Source organism: Lontra canadensis, unplaced genomic scaffold (assembly GCF_010015895.1).
Source record: "Lontra canadensis isolate GAN:19392208 unplaced genomic scaffold, GSC_riverotter_1.0 scaffold60, whole genome shotgun sequence".
NCBI lineage: Eukaryota > Metazoa > Chordata > Mammalia > Carnivora > Mustelidae > Lontra > Lontra canadensis.
Genome location: NW_022631054.1, coordinates 5,520,800 through 5,534,781, shown reverse-complemented (window position 1 = coordinate 5,534,781; position 13,982 = coordinate 5,520,800). Strand labels below are relative to the sequence as shown.

Genomic DNA, 13,982 nt, shown 5'->3' with positions numbered 1-13,982 from the left:
TTTATCTCATTCATATTTAGTGTGTGTAGTGCCATGCCGGGTGCTCTGGGAATATTCACTTAATTCTCAAACCACCTGTGTTAGGTGATGCTATCCCTGCGGCAGGGGTGAGAAACCCAAGGCTCTGGGTGGTTACTCACATGTCTGCAGAGAGAGGATGACGAGCGAGCAGGGAGCTGTACGTCATGGGTGAGTTCCATCCATTCCTGCTGTTAGCCCTACCAGTTCCACCTGGGAGATGCCATTTGATGCTGTAAGTCTGAGTTTCCTACTCTGTAAAGCTAGAATCCCGAAGTTTATAGGGTTGCTGGGAGGGTCAGACACAAGTAGGGGCATGCTGGTAAATGTTTAGAGGCTGGCTCTCCAAAAAAAGTAAGATGAAAGAGGAGGAGGAGGGGAAGGGGAAGGAGGAGGAGAGGGAGGAGGGGGTGCTGAGAACGGGGAGAAAGCCCTGGAGGATGGGGAGGACCTGCCCAGATTTGTGGTGTCTGCTGACTTCCATGCTCGCACCATGGACAGCAGCAAGCTACTAACCTGACTTCCTGGATCCTGGAGTGGGAATGAGAGGTAGGGAGAGCAGAGGCAGGGAGCGCACCACTTTCCATAGCATACAGATGCAGCAGATATAACCGGCCTCTGGAGTATTAACTCTAGGATAGAGATGATAATAAAATAATTAGAAAATGATTTTGTTTTAGTGTTTATGGCCTTTGTTTTAAGCATAATTTATTTAATTATGAGTTTATATCATTTAATTTTTAATAATGGTTGTATTTAACCACTGGTTGGTTTACAAAATTCCTCAAGTCTAACAAGCGCCCCTCACGGGCCAGCTCCAGCATGGCACTGGTAACAGCGGCTATACTGGCACAGAGTTAGCGGGAAAAGCTGGGACTCAAACCCGGGCTGCCTGACTCCAGAGTCCATGCGGCCACCAGCCTGTACCGCAAGGTAAGGCCCCAGCTGCCTGCCTGAAATTGCTTGGTGGCCCGGGGCCCTGTGTGGGAGGAGGGAGGGGTTGCCCAAAGGCAGGCACCACAAGGAAGAAAGTTGGCAAGGCTTAGCTAGCAGCCACCTCGCCTGCCTCAGTGGATCAAAGCCAGTAGCAGCTTTTGTAATAAAAGCACGATAAAGCCTGGATGTGGGCTGCGACACTTCTTGGTCTTCCCAAGCACCGGCCCACAGGTCCCTCTGTTCACCCCCAGTCCACCTCACAGAGCCTCACTTTACTCATCCATCAGAATGAGTGGGTGGGATTAGCGACCCTTGAAAGTCCCTTCCAGATTCGAAGTCCCTGGGACTGGCACCATCCATACGTGTAGCTGGAGGCTCTCGTAGCTTCAGAGTGGGGGGCAGCAGGATCCCCATGGGATCCCAAGGATCTGAGGAGGGGGGTGGGATGGAAGGCAGAGACCAGGGAGGAAGGAATTGTGCAGGCTTCCTTGAGAAGTCCCAAAGAGGCAGCTGAAAGGGTGACAGTGGCCACTGTTCTGCACAGTGGAATGATGCCTGCCACACTTGAGTGCTTGCTCTGTTCCCCAAGATGACATTCATGATCATGGTCCCCTCCCTCTCAGAGAGGCACCTCCCTCTCCTTGTCTATAAAGGGAGGAGGTTGAACTAGAGGGTATCTGACTTCTGTTTACTCCATAACTGTGGAATACAAAGAAAGGAAGCGTGAGGGACCTGGGACGGCAGACCTGGTTGGGGCTGAGAGGAGAGGATGAGTGCCAGCGGCTCAGACCGCCAGCTTCCAGGGTGGGAAGAGGGCAGGAGTGTGCATGTGCGTGCACATGCGTGTGTGAGCACACACGTGCCCACGTGTGCATACGTGTGCACGTGGGCGGGGGCTGATTTGGAAGCCCGAGTGCACAGTATTGGCAGGACTTCTGGTAGATGAATAGTACTCCAGCCATGAGGCAGTCCGGGGGCTTGGGCACAAAGGTGAATGCTGCCTGGGGAATGCTGGAAGGTACTGGGATCTCTGCGGTGTTGCCATGGAACCCCAGGAGAAGAGCAGGCTGGGAAATGACTGCTGGGTGCAGCTCCATCTCGAAGGAGCCCGCATCACGCCTTTGGCAGAATATCAGGTGGGAGTCTCGGTACACAATGAGCCATTGTTCTTTGAGGCTTTACAAGAAATCTGTTTCCAAGGTTTTATGAATCATTTTGCTGCCGATCTTAAAAAAAATACTAATATACAAGCCTCAGAGGAGGAAGCCTTCAGCTTATTTTCTCAGAGAGAAGGACATGAACTTGGGGAGAATTTTTTCCCGCGTCTCGCCTGCACAGACACTTGATCTTCTCCCAGCTGTCAGGAAAGCCTCTTTGAAGTCCGAGACGCCACCTGTGGCACAGGCCACCTCAGTGTTGAGCCTCAGCCTGGGAAGGAAAGCCTGGATTCTGAGGGAGGAGGGAACAGTAAAGTACCCAGACTCGGGGACTGCCAGGGAAAATGGATGACAAGTTGCTCAAACTAAGTCAAAGCAGTTGCTGTGTGACCCAGGCAATCCCCACATGGGCCTCTGCCCTCAGGAAGTCCAACTCAGCAGGACCAGCCCTTGCAGGAGAACTGTTTAGGCCTCCCTGGGGTACCAGCATTTGCCTTAAGGTAATAAAGTTCTCCCTGGGTTTGCCAGGAATTCAATTCCAAGAATGTACATGCAACTCATGGCTAAGCAGAGTTCATGGCTTTCTTCTTCACTCACCTGCCTTCTGGCCCACTTGTCCTTCTGCCTGTCTGCTGGCCCACTGGCTGAAGCATTTCCTTGAAAGGCAGCTACAGAAGAGCATAGGAGGAAAACCTTGGACTCCAGCTATCAAAGCCTCATGGGTTGTGCCACTTAAGGCCTCCCCTGCTCCACAGCAGAAGCTAGAGAGCAGGGTCCCTCTCGATGTGCCCACCCTGCCTGCTTTACGGCAGCTCTCAGCAACTTGCTAATCCGACTGCCAAGGGCTGGAATCCAGACAGTGGTCCATGAGGCCCATGGTGGTCTCTCTAGGTTTTATTTGTCCAAATGGAAAATGTCAGGGAGGGGAGCAGGAGACTCTGTCTAGAGTTCTTGTGACTCTGCTGACTCTCATGCCACAGTGTAGATCCCCATCTCTGGCTTCCCCAGAAGCAGCTACATTCCTTCACCTGCTCTGATTCTTGACCTTGACACCCACCAGCTTTTGCTTCCCTTCCCCTCCTGGACTCAAGCCCCGTCTCAGTTTCTCCCCTCTCCCCATAGCCCCGACTCTGAAACCCCTTCCAGGCCCAGCCCCTGCTCTCCTTGCCTCCTGGGCCTCCATCCTCTTCTCCTCCTACAGCCTGACTCCTCCGTGCAGATGGTTCCAGCACTGGTTATTATTTAAGCGAGCTGCTTCTGGCTCACATGTTAATTAAAACCCGCTGTCCAAAATCTCTTGGTACAATTTGCAGTGTAATCTGTAGCCTCTAGTGCATCATTGTATCTCTATTAAAAGGGATTCTCTGTAATGATGCGGGGATTTAATTAGTTTCTTTGCCAATGTTGTAAAACACAGTGATAAACGAGCCAACAGGTCCGTGGATCATTATTCTCCTCAAGATGAGCTTATTAGCTGATTATGAATCATTAACAAAGTCTACACGGGATTTTCTTATCTAATTCAACACAATTTTTAACATTCAATGCTCAACATCCATTTTTCTCCACCAGCAACATTGGGTGATTGTAATCTGTATGTATAGCTTCCAATTCTCCGCGGGGGTTTTCCCCCCTCTTCACATTTCATTTTAGATATATTGAGGGGGACAACTCAATATAGGGTCCTCAATATTTAGATATATGTTATGGTCTGGTCTCCAATATTAAGATATATATCGGAGACTGTATGGTGAGGAACTCAGAGTCCCATTTTACAGAGGGAAACCAGCCACCATGAAGGGGCCTGGGAGTGTGTTTTTGTGCACACACTTGTGTATGTGTGTCTATCTATAATAGAGGGACCCACTGGGGTTGTACAAGCTCCTATGTGCATGGGTGTGTGTACTCTGTGTATTCACAGGTGTGTGTCCATGGACTGGGGATGGTGCTTACTTGTTTAGTATGCATCCTGTGTGTGTGTGTGTGTGTGTGTGTGTGTGTGTGTGTGGTGTGTACACACACGTAAGTACATGCACATAGAGGGGAGCTTAAGGAAAGAGAAATCCTGGGCAGGCTCTCAGACTGATGTTATTCAACCATTCTGTGACATGTCACTATCCCCCAAAAGTTTCAGATGGGCCACTCCTGGTTTCCCAGCTTGGGGTCATCCCTTTTTGGTCAGCACATATATGGACCCCTGATAGGGTCGGGCACAGTGCTTGGCCCTGTGAGGTAGGTGGTACTTTCCCTATTTTACAGATAAGGAAACTGAGGCCCAGAAAGGTTCAATGGCTTGCCCTACGTCATCAATAGTAAATGGCGCGTCAATATCAAACATAGTCTTGCCTCATTCCAAAGCCCTTTCTGTAACACTCTGCTGCCTCCTGGGTGTTGTCTGCCTCCTATCAGAGATGCTGTGGATCCTCAGGAGCTGGGCACTGCTCTTCCTGCAGCACCACCTCCAGGCACACACCGCCTTGGCTCTGGCCTTCTGACAGGCTGAAGGAGGAAGAGCAGCTACTACATCCAGAATAAAATGTCCCCCAGGAAGCCCTCCATGGACTTGGTCTCAGAGTTCATATTCTCTTACACTTTTTCATGTCAGCCAGCAAGTGGTATCGTTTGAACCTTCAGCTACTCTAGTCAAAGCTACTGTTGCTAACAAGCATGAGAACCAATTAGGTAAAAACAATGTAAAGAGGAGAAAACTGGGCATTATCATCTCAAAACTGCAATGACCAAGAGACTCTATGTCGGGTACCACGTACATGGGAGCTTAACTGCCACAGCTCAGGTGGCTGGAAGCCCAGCAAACTCAGATCTCCAACACATAGGCCAGAGAGAGAAAAGGAAAACTAGATTTGAGCATAGTGGCTGTTAAGAGGAGAATTATGTACCACCCCACCAAATTCCTATGTTGAATTCCTCACCCCTGGTACTTCAGAATGTGATCATATTTGGAGAGCGGGTCTGTAAAGAGGTAACTAAGTTAAAATGAAGTCACTAGGATGGGTCTGAATCCAATGAGATTGGTGTCTCTATGGGAAGAGGAAATTTGGACATTAACACACAGTGGGAGAAGACCATGTGAGGACACAGGGAGAAGGTGGCCATCTAAAAGCTGAGAAGAGAAGCCTCAGAAGAAACCAACCCTGCCAACACTTTGATCTCAAACTTCCAGCCTCTTGAATTATGAGAAAATGAATTTCTGTTGTTTAAGCCATACAGTCTATGGTATTCCGTAGAGAAGCCCTAGCAAACCACACATGGAACAAACTCACAGAAGATGATTCTTCATCCAGCTGTGAATGCAGAGTCCAAAGGAGGGCAATAAACAGGCATATACTTCAGGCCACTGTCCATACCCAAATAGGTCCAACCTGATTGGGAGGCAAAGTAGTGGACAGTTAGGTGATAAAAAAAAATATGCTCCAGGTGAGGTATAGGGATTGTAAGTAATTCATCCATTCAAAGAATGAACCCAGTAAGGAAGGGAGGGGTGTTGAAAAGAACTTGGGGGTCAGGGACTCCGCCAAGCAAGTGGGGTATTAGGGCATCTCCAGTCCCAGCAGGGATACAAAGTTCTGGACAAGGACACGGAGGTAGAATTTTGGTCATGCCAACGGGACCAGTATGGCAGCAAATAGAAAAAGTCCTTGCAGAGCTTTCCATAAGCCCCCAAGAGCAAAGTAAGTATTCCACAAAGATTCATGGAATGATTGAGCATCAGATAACTACCATTTCTGTATCAGTTAGCACTGTTCTATAACAAGGTATCCTAAAACTTAGTAGTCTAAAACAACAGCCACCTAATATTACTCATAAACCTATAGGTTCAGTTAAGATTTCTGTTGATTTGAGTCTGCTCTTTACCAATCTGAGCCAAGCTTAACTGACCTCAGCTGGGGACTGTGAACTGGAAGTGAGCTTGGAGCTGGATGGTCTAGGATGGTCTCATCTGGAACAACACAGCTCTCCTCCATGTATCCCTCACATCCCTCCAGGAGGAAAACCCAAGTGTCTTCTCATGCCAACAACAGGGGTCAAGACAAGATACAAGAGATACCAAAACAAGAAAGAGCTAGTCTTGGACAAGGTTCCAGAAGAGAATAGTCTGGTTATCACAGGGAAGACAGAGATACAAGAGAAGATGTGGAAATCTACAGGCACTTTTCCAGCTTCTACCCATATCACATTTGCAAACATCACATTAGCCCTAGCAAGTCATGTCAAGTCATGTGGCCAAGCCTGGAGTCAGGGTAGGAGGGGACTACAAAGTTACAAGGCAAAGGGTTTGGATACAGAAAGACCATTACTAGGAGCCATTGGTGTCATTAATCCACCACAGTGAGTGAATCAACAAATGTCTGAGGCGGAAGTCAATGGAGCAAATCTTGGACTGACTTGCTGGGGGGTTGAAGTCATTTATTCTACCTGTCCTTGATCAGAACTGGCTTAAATGCTGTAAGAGCTGAGCCTGACCCTCTGTAGCTCCATAATGAAGGGATAATAACTTCCACTGGATGGTCCCTGAAGCTACACTTGGGCCCACTTAATATGATTGGAGTGCTACTAAATGTTGCATGGGAATCTGAAAATGGTCTTCCAAGTGCTCTCTGGGCACTCTTCTCACTCTGTACTCTCTGTCTGGACAGTCACATCCCTTTCCATCCCACTCACAATCTAAACCTGACACAACTGAGGACCATGTCTTGATCCCTGGCATAACTCCTGCACTCAGAAGGATAATTAATACAAACTGAACATATAATAAATTATTGTTTAATAAATGTCTGAAACCAAATAAGACACATAAGATAAATTTATGTACCACAGGGAAATTTTCCAAGCTGCTCCTCAGGTTCCCAATGAACACTTCTAGGATTATTGATTAAAATTTAGATATCGATCTACTTTTCAAATTTCCCAATACCATATTGTAAAAGGTAGTATTCACTGTGACCCATTTATGTTCACAATGACCTCCATCTGTGGTGTTCAACCTAAAAAAGAGGGAGGCTGGCATCTTGGTCTTCAAATATTTCAAGGGATTTTTGAAGGCAGATTTGAACAGGTGTTTTCAGAGGACACACTGGGACTGAAGGAAGATTTTGGCTCAATAGAACATCTTCCTTATGGACAAAAAGAGTATAAATGGGGTAAACTCCAGAATGGACAAATAAATAAAGAGAGAATTTGTAGGAAATAATGCTTAAGAATATTCCAAGTACATAGAATGAACATGATTTGAGTAAGTAGATTTGTGGAAACATGGAGAATGAACTGAAAAGCTAATATTAGTCTAATGGCCTTCATAAAAGGGGAATGAAGAAAATGATAGAAATGGAACATTTGAAAATATCAGAACTGAAAATTTTTTAGAATTAAGGAATATATAATTCATTATATAAAAAATAGATCAACTGAAGATAATTCTATACACAGAGACATATTATAGAAGGTATGTAAAGTTTCAAGGAAAAAATTAAATCTTTAAAACTACCAAAAGGCAGATAATTTACAAAGAAATGATACGTGGGAGATAGCAAAATTCTTAGCAGCAATAATATACAACAAAAAGATGGTAAAGTGGTAGTTGTAAAATGCTGACTGCAAATAGCTGGCAATCTTGAATTTTATACCCAGATAAATGATCATTCAAAGTGAAAGGGGAAAAAGACTTTTTTAGACATACAAAGAGTAGAAGTTTCCCAACTCATTAAAAGGATGCTTAGAGACTTGAAGTTTCATCTCCAACACATAAAGCCATAACTCTCAACCTTACAACAAAAATAAAAGCTGAACAAATTGAAAATCGTGACTTTTTTTAGATTCATTAAGGAATTAATGGCAAAGTGCAAACCACTACCTTGAAATCTGGGGAGACAGATTAATACAAAGAATCACAGCCCAGAGCAACTCACCTTGAGCAAAAGCTGCTGGAGCCATAGATGGTAGGTAAACTTAAACAGTAATTTTAATGAACTGCTAGAGATGAAGTAAAAATTAGTATAAGTGAGAAACTCTTCAGAGCTACAGTCATAGGGCACCTTGCACTTCTGTAGATCTTGCCTCCAGAAACCCCTCCAAGTTGTCATGCTGAAGAGTCAAAACAACAATCTCATGTCTTTGGCAGGGGAGGGAAGGGAACAGCAATCATTCTGAAATAAAGTCCAGAGCATTCTCCCTAACAAAGGCTGATCTTTCAATGGCAAAGAACTTTATTTGATGTGGGGGAAGGGAATTTATCCAACTCAAACTCCTCTAGTCTTTCTGTCTCACCCAAAGGGAAAAAGGGGCGTAAGAATCATTTGTGAAGGTCACAGCTCAGGGAGACAGGCTCACTAAAGACTAAGACTTATTCACAGGATTATAGATGTCCTCTCCTCCCCCACAGCTTACCATAACATCAGTAGGGCTCCAGTATGTTAACAGTGTATTACAGGTGAAACAGCTATAAGACCCGGACTCTATTTAAGAGAGTTTTTAGGAAAACCCAAAGATAAAAGATAACTTAACAAACAAGGATACTAGAGAAAATTAAAGATTTTGACACTTACAGCTATAATAAACATTAAACACAGCTCCTAGCCATGTTAACATAAAACTTCATACCAAAGGCCTATTTATCTCAGTTCATGTTATCAAATACATCATGTTATGCTTTCAACAAAAAATTACAAGGCATAATAAAAAGGAAGAAAAAATGTATGATTTGAATGGACAAAGCAATCATCAGAACCAGACTCATATATGGCAGAAATTTTAGAATTATCAGACTGAGAATGTAAAGTAACTATGATTAATATGTTAAAGACTCAAGGAAAAAGTAGACAGTATGCAAAAGCAGATAGGCAATGAAAGCAGAGACAGAAAATCTATGAAAGAATAAAAAAAAGTTATAAATAAATAAATAAACAAATAAAGTTGAAACTTCATATTACCAAAACTTGGAAGCAACAAAGGTGTCCGTCAGTGGATGACTGGATAAATAAATTGTTTCCAATTTATTTCCAGACAATGGAATGTCATTCATCAAAATAATAATAATAATAATAACAAACTATCGAGCCAAAACCAGACACTTAATCTTTAATCTTAAATCACTTTACTAACTGAAAGAATCCCACTGAAAAGGCTGCATATTATATGATTCCAACTACATGACATTCTGGAATAGGCAAGACTATGCAGACAGTAAAAAGATCAGTGATTGCTAAGAATTGTGAGGAGGTGGTGAATAAGGAAAATGTAGAGGATTTTTAAGACAGTGAAAATAGTCTGTATGATATAAAAATGGTGAACACATGTCATTTTACATGTGTCTAAACCCACAGAATGTGCAACACCAAGAGTGAAACTTAATGATAAGTCTGGACTTTGGGTCATTATGATGTGTCAATATAGGTTCATATTGTAACAAATGTACCACTCTGGTGGAGGATGTTGATAGTAGGAGAGGTTGTGAATGTGTGCAAGAAGAAGATAAAGGAGAAATCTCTGTATATTCCTCTTAATTTTGCTGTGAACATAAAATTTCTCTTAAAGAATAGTATTTTTTAAAATACATATTTATTTGTTTTTAGAAAGAGAGAGAACTTGTGAGCAGATGAGCAGTGGGAGGGGCAGAGGGAGAGAATCTCTGGGAGACTCCACCCAGAACATGGAGCCCTAGCAGGGCTTGATCCCACAACCAATGATATCATGATCTGAACCAAAAACCAAGAGCCAGATACTCAACTGACTAAGCCATCCAGGTGCCCCTTAAAAAAATAGTCTTAAAAAATATTGTAATAGGGGGCGCCTGGGTGGCTCAGTGGGTTAAAGCCTCTGCCTTCGGCTCAGGTCATGATCTCAGGGTCCTGGGATCGAGCCCCGCATCGGGCTCTCTGCTCCACAGGGAGCCTGCTTCCTCCTCTGTCTGCCTGCCTGACTACTTGTGATCTCTCTGTCAAATAAATAAATAAAATCTTTAAAATATATATATATATATGTATATATATATATATATATATATAGTAATAGAAATAAAGAATGTCTTTCATGGGCTCATCAGTAGAAAGGACATGGCCAAGCTAAAAATCACTAATACTGAAAATATGTCAGTAGACATTTCCCAAACTAAAATGCAAGGGGCCGGGGGATGGGGAGGAGAATGAGAAAAGAGAACAAAATATCCAATATCTGTGGAACAATTTTAAAAAGTGTAACAAATATATAATTGGAATACCAAAAGAGAAGGAGAAGAAAGAGGGGACAGAGCAGAAGAAATATTTGAAGGAGTAATGGCCGGGGAATTTTCAAAAATTGATGATAGACACCAAAAGATAGACCCAGGAGGCTTAGAGAACACCAAGGAAGATAAATACTAAAAAATCTATTCCTAAGCATATCATAATCAAACCGTAGAAAACCAACGACAAAGAGAAAATCTTGAAAGCAACAGAGGAAAACAACAACAACAACAAAAACAACACTTTACCTAGAGAGGAGCAAGGATAAGAACTACATTAGACTTCTCATCAGAGACCATGAAGGCTTGGGGCACCTGGCTGGCTCAGTCAGTGAAGCATACAACTCTTGATCTTAGGGTTGTGAGTTTGAGCCCCACATTGGGTGTAGAGATTAATTAGAAAAAAAAATCTTAGGGTGCCTGGGTGGCTCAGTGGGTTAAGCCTCTGCCTTCGGCTCAGGTCATGATCTCAGGGTCCCGGGATCGAGGCCCGCATCGGGCTCTCTGCTCAGCGGGGAGCCTGCTTTCTCCTCTCTCTCTATGCCTGCCTCTCTACATACTTGTGATCTCTCTCTCTCTGTTTCAAATAAATACATAAAATCTTTTAAAAAAAAAGAAAAAAAAATCTTAAAAAACAACAACAAGAAACCATGCAAGCTAAAAGAGAGTGGAAGGAAACATTTAAATTGATGAAAGAGGGGCTCCTGGGTGACTCAGTAACTTGAGTGTCTCACTCTTGATTTTGGCTCAGTTTATGATCTCAGGGTTATGACGTGGAGCCCCACCTTGGGCTCTGCACTGAGCATGGAGCCTGCTTAGGATTCCCTCTCTCCATCGGCCCCTCCCTACCCTCACTTGCACATTCTCTCTTTCAGAAATAAACAAATAGACAGACAGAAGGACAGACAGACAAACTGCTGAAAGGGAAAAACCATTGACCCAGAATTCAATATCTAATGAAATTATCCTTCGAAAATGAAGAAGAAATAGACTTTCTCAGACAAACAAAACCTCAGAGACTTTATCACCAATATGCCACCTCTGCAACAGATGTTTAAAGGTCTTCAGGGAGAGGAAAAATGACATAGGTCAGAAATTTGGATCTATACAGGAAACAAAAGATCACCAAAGAAGGAATAAGTGAAGGTAAAATAGAGTACTTTGTTTTTCTTATTGATAACTGAGCCAATAGATTGTCATTTCCTCCAAGTAATAATAGTAACAATGTATTAGGTGATTATAGTACATGGATAAGTGAAGTAAATGACAGCAATGTATCAAAAGACAGGAGGAAGGAATTGGTAATACTCTATTATAAAGGTAACTTTACTACCCATGAGGCAATATGGTGTTATCTGAGAGTGAATGAAGACTAGTTATAAATGTTTATTGCAAACTCTGGGGAAAACACTAAGAAATTTTTTTTTAAAAAAGGTAATTGAGTTTTTTTTTTTCCCTCTTAGCAATCAGCAGACCACCTGCACTCTTCTTTTCCTTTACTGTCCCCCGGTTCCAGATCAGCTGATGCCAGGGGTTTTGGAAACTTGAAAAGCCCCACTAGCCTCCAGATGTTCAACAACTACCTGGCAGACAGGAGCTACACCAAGGGGTGCGTGCTGTCATAAGTAGACCGGCAGTATTTGAAGGAGTCTCTAGCCCCACACCCACTGACTTGTATCATGCCATACATTGATAGAATCACATCAAGTCTGACAAAAAGGAAAAGGCCAGCCTTCCAGGAGTGAAGAAAGCTTTCGACAAGTATGGCCCTGCTAATATGGAAGACATCATAGAAGTGGAGACACAGATAGTAAAGATAATAATGACATTGATCTTTCTGGATCTGAGAAGGAAGAGGAAAGTGAAGAAGCAAAAAGAAAAGGAAAGAAAGAAAAAAAAAGAAAGAAATAAAAACCTGTACTTGTGGGGCGCCTGGGTGGCTCAATGGGTTAAAGCCTCTGCTTTCAGCTCAGGTCATGATCCCAGGTCCCACATCGGGCTATCTGCTCAGCAGGGAGCCTGCTTCCCTTCCTCTCTCTCTCTCTGCCTGCCTCTCTGCCTACTTGTGATCTCTGTCTGTCAAATAAATAAATAAAATCTAAAAAAAAAAAAAAAAAACCTGTACTTGTTGCCAGGTCTTCCAGCTTACTGATGTGAAACCTTGGAATGAGACAGATATAGCAAAACCAGAGGAGGGTGTCAGGAGCATTCAAGCAGACAGCATGATCGGGGGCTCTTCTAAACTAGTTCCAATGGGGGATGGAATTACAGAACTTTAAAAACAGTGCATAGTGGAAGGCAATAAAGCTGGAACAGATAGGCTGGAAGAGTGGATCACTGCTGTTAGGTCTGTGATCAAAGGAGCGAGACTGATACAAAGTGAAGGTCAAGCAAAGCTTTATTTCGCACCAAGCATCAAGAATCAAACCGACCGTTCGGGGCCACCTCTTACAGAGAGAGCGAGCGACTCCCAGCCTCACAGACTAACTTTTATAGAGCAAAGGCCATGTGGTTGAGCCTGGCCATACACAGGTGGCCAATGAGATTGCAACACACAGAGAAAGGTGCACAGTCATGCTAGGTCACACACGGGTGGCCAATTGAATTACAATTCACCCCATAGTAGCTATTTGAACTAGCGTATCACCTTGGTCAGAACTGGCACCCAAAAGGTGCCCAAAAGGCGGGGCCCACACTCCTTGGTAGCTAGGGAGACAGTATGCACGCCCCACTGATTGGATGTCTCCACCTGGCCCGACTCATCCCTGCATTCGGACTCTGTTATCTCCACCTGACCTGCCCTGCCCTTGTATTTGGGCTCTGTTATCAGAGACTGGTCGACCACATTTTACTGGTTTCCCGGACTTGCTTTTAAGTAAGTTCCCCTGGACCAGGCGGGGGTGGGGGGGTCAGTTTAAGTTTTACTGCATAAACAACAAAATCAGTTTAACTGAGATGAAATCTCTCTGGCTAAATAGGCCCTTACAACTGCTTTTGAGGAATATGTGCAGTCCATGGACATGGCTACTTTTCACAAGATCTAAAATCTATCATAGATCAACGCCATTAAATAGAAGTTTGAAAGACCAAAAAAAAAAAAAAATATATATATATATATATATATGATTGATATGCTAAAAGAAGAGACAAAATAGGATCCTATAAATGCTCAATTAAAACTAGAAGGATGGGGGACACCTGGGTGGTTCAGTGAGTTAAGTGTCTGCCTTTGGCTCAGGTCATGATTCTGGGGTCCTGGAATTGAGCTCCACCTTGGGCTCCCTGCTCAGTGGGGAGTCTGCTTCTCTCTCTCCCTCTGCCCCCCTCGCCTCATGTGCTCTCTCTCTCTCTCAAATAAATAAATTAAATCTTAAAAAAATAAGGATGTTAATAGTCCTTAATGTGTATGCACCTAATAATAGCACACCAAAATATGTGAGACAAAAACCAATAGAATTGCAAGGACAATAGACATATCCATTATTACAGTTGGAGGCTCTTTTAGTAACTGACAGATCAAGCAGACAGAATATCAGTAAGGACACAGTGGAACTCAACAGCATCAGTCAACTGGGAATAATCGACATCAACTACTTCATCTGACGACAACAGAACACACACTCCTGATGACAACAGAA

At 43.6% G+C, this 13,982-nt stretch overlaps 1 pseudogene; it reads left to right on the top strand.

Annotated features, from left to right (window-relative positions):
• Window positions 1–925: 925 nt before the first annotated feature.
• LOC116879324 lies at window positions 926–13,388 on the top strand (annotated as a pseudogene).
• The last annotated feature ends 594 nt before the right edge of the window (window positions 13,389–13,982 follow it).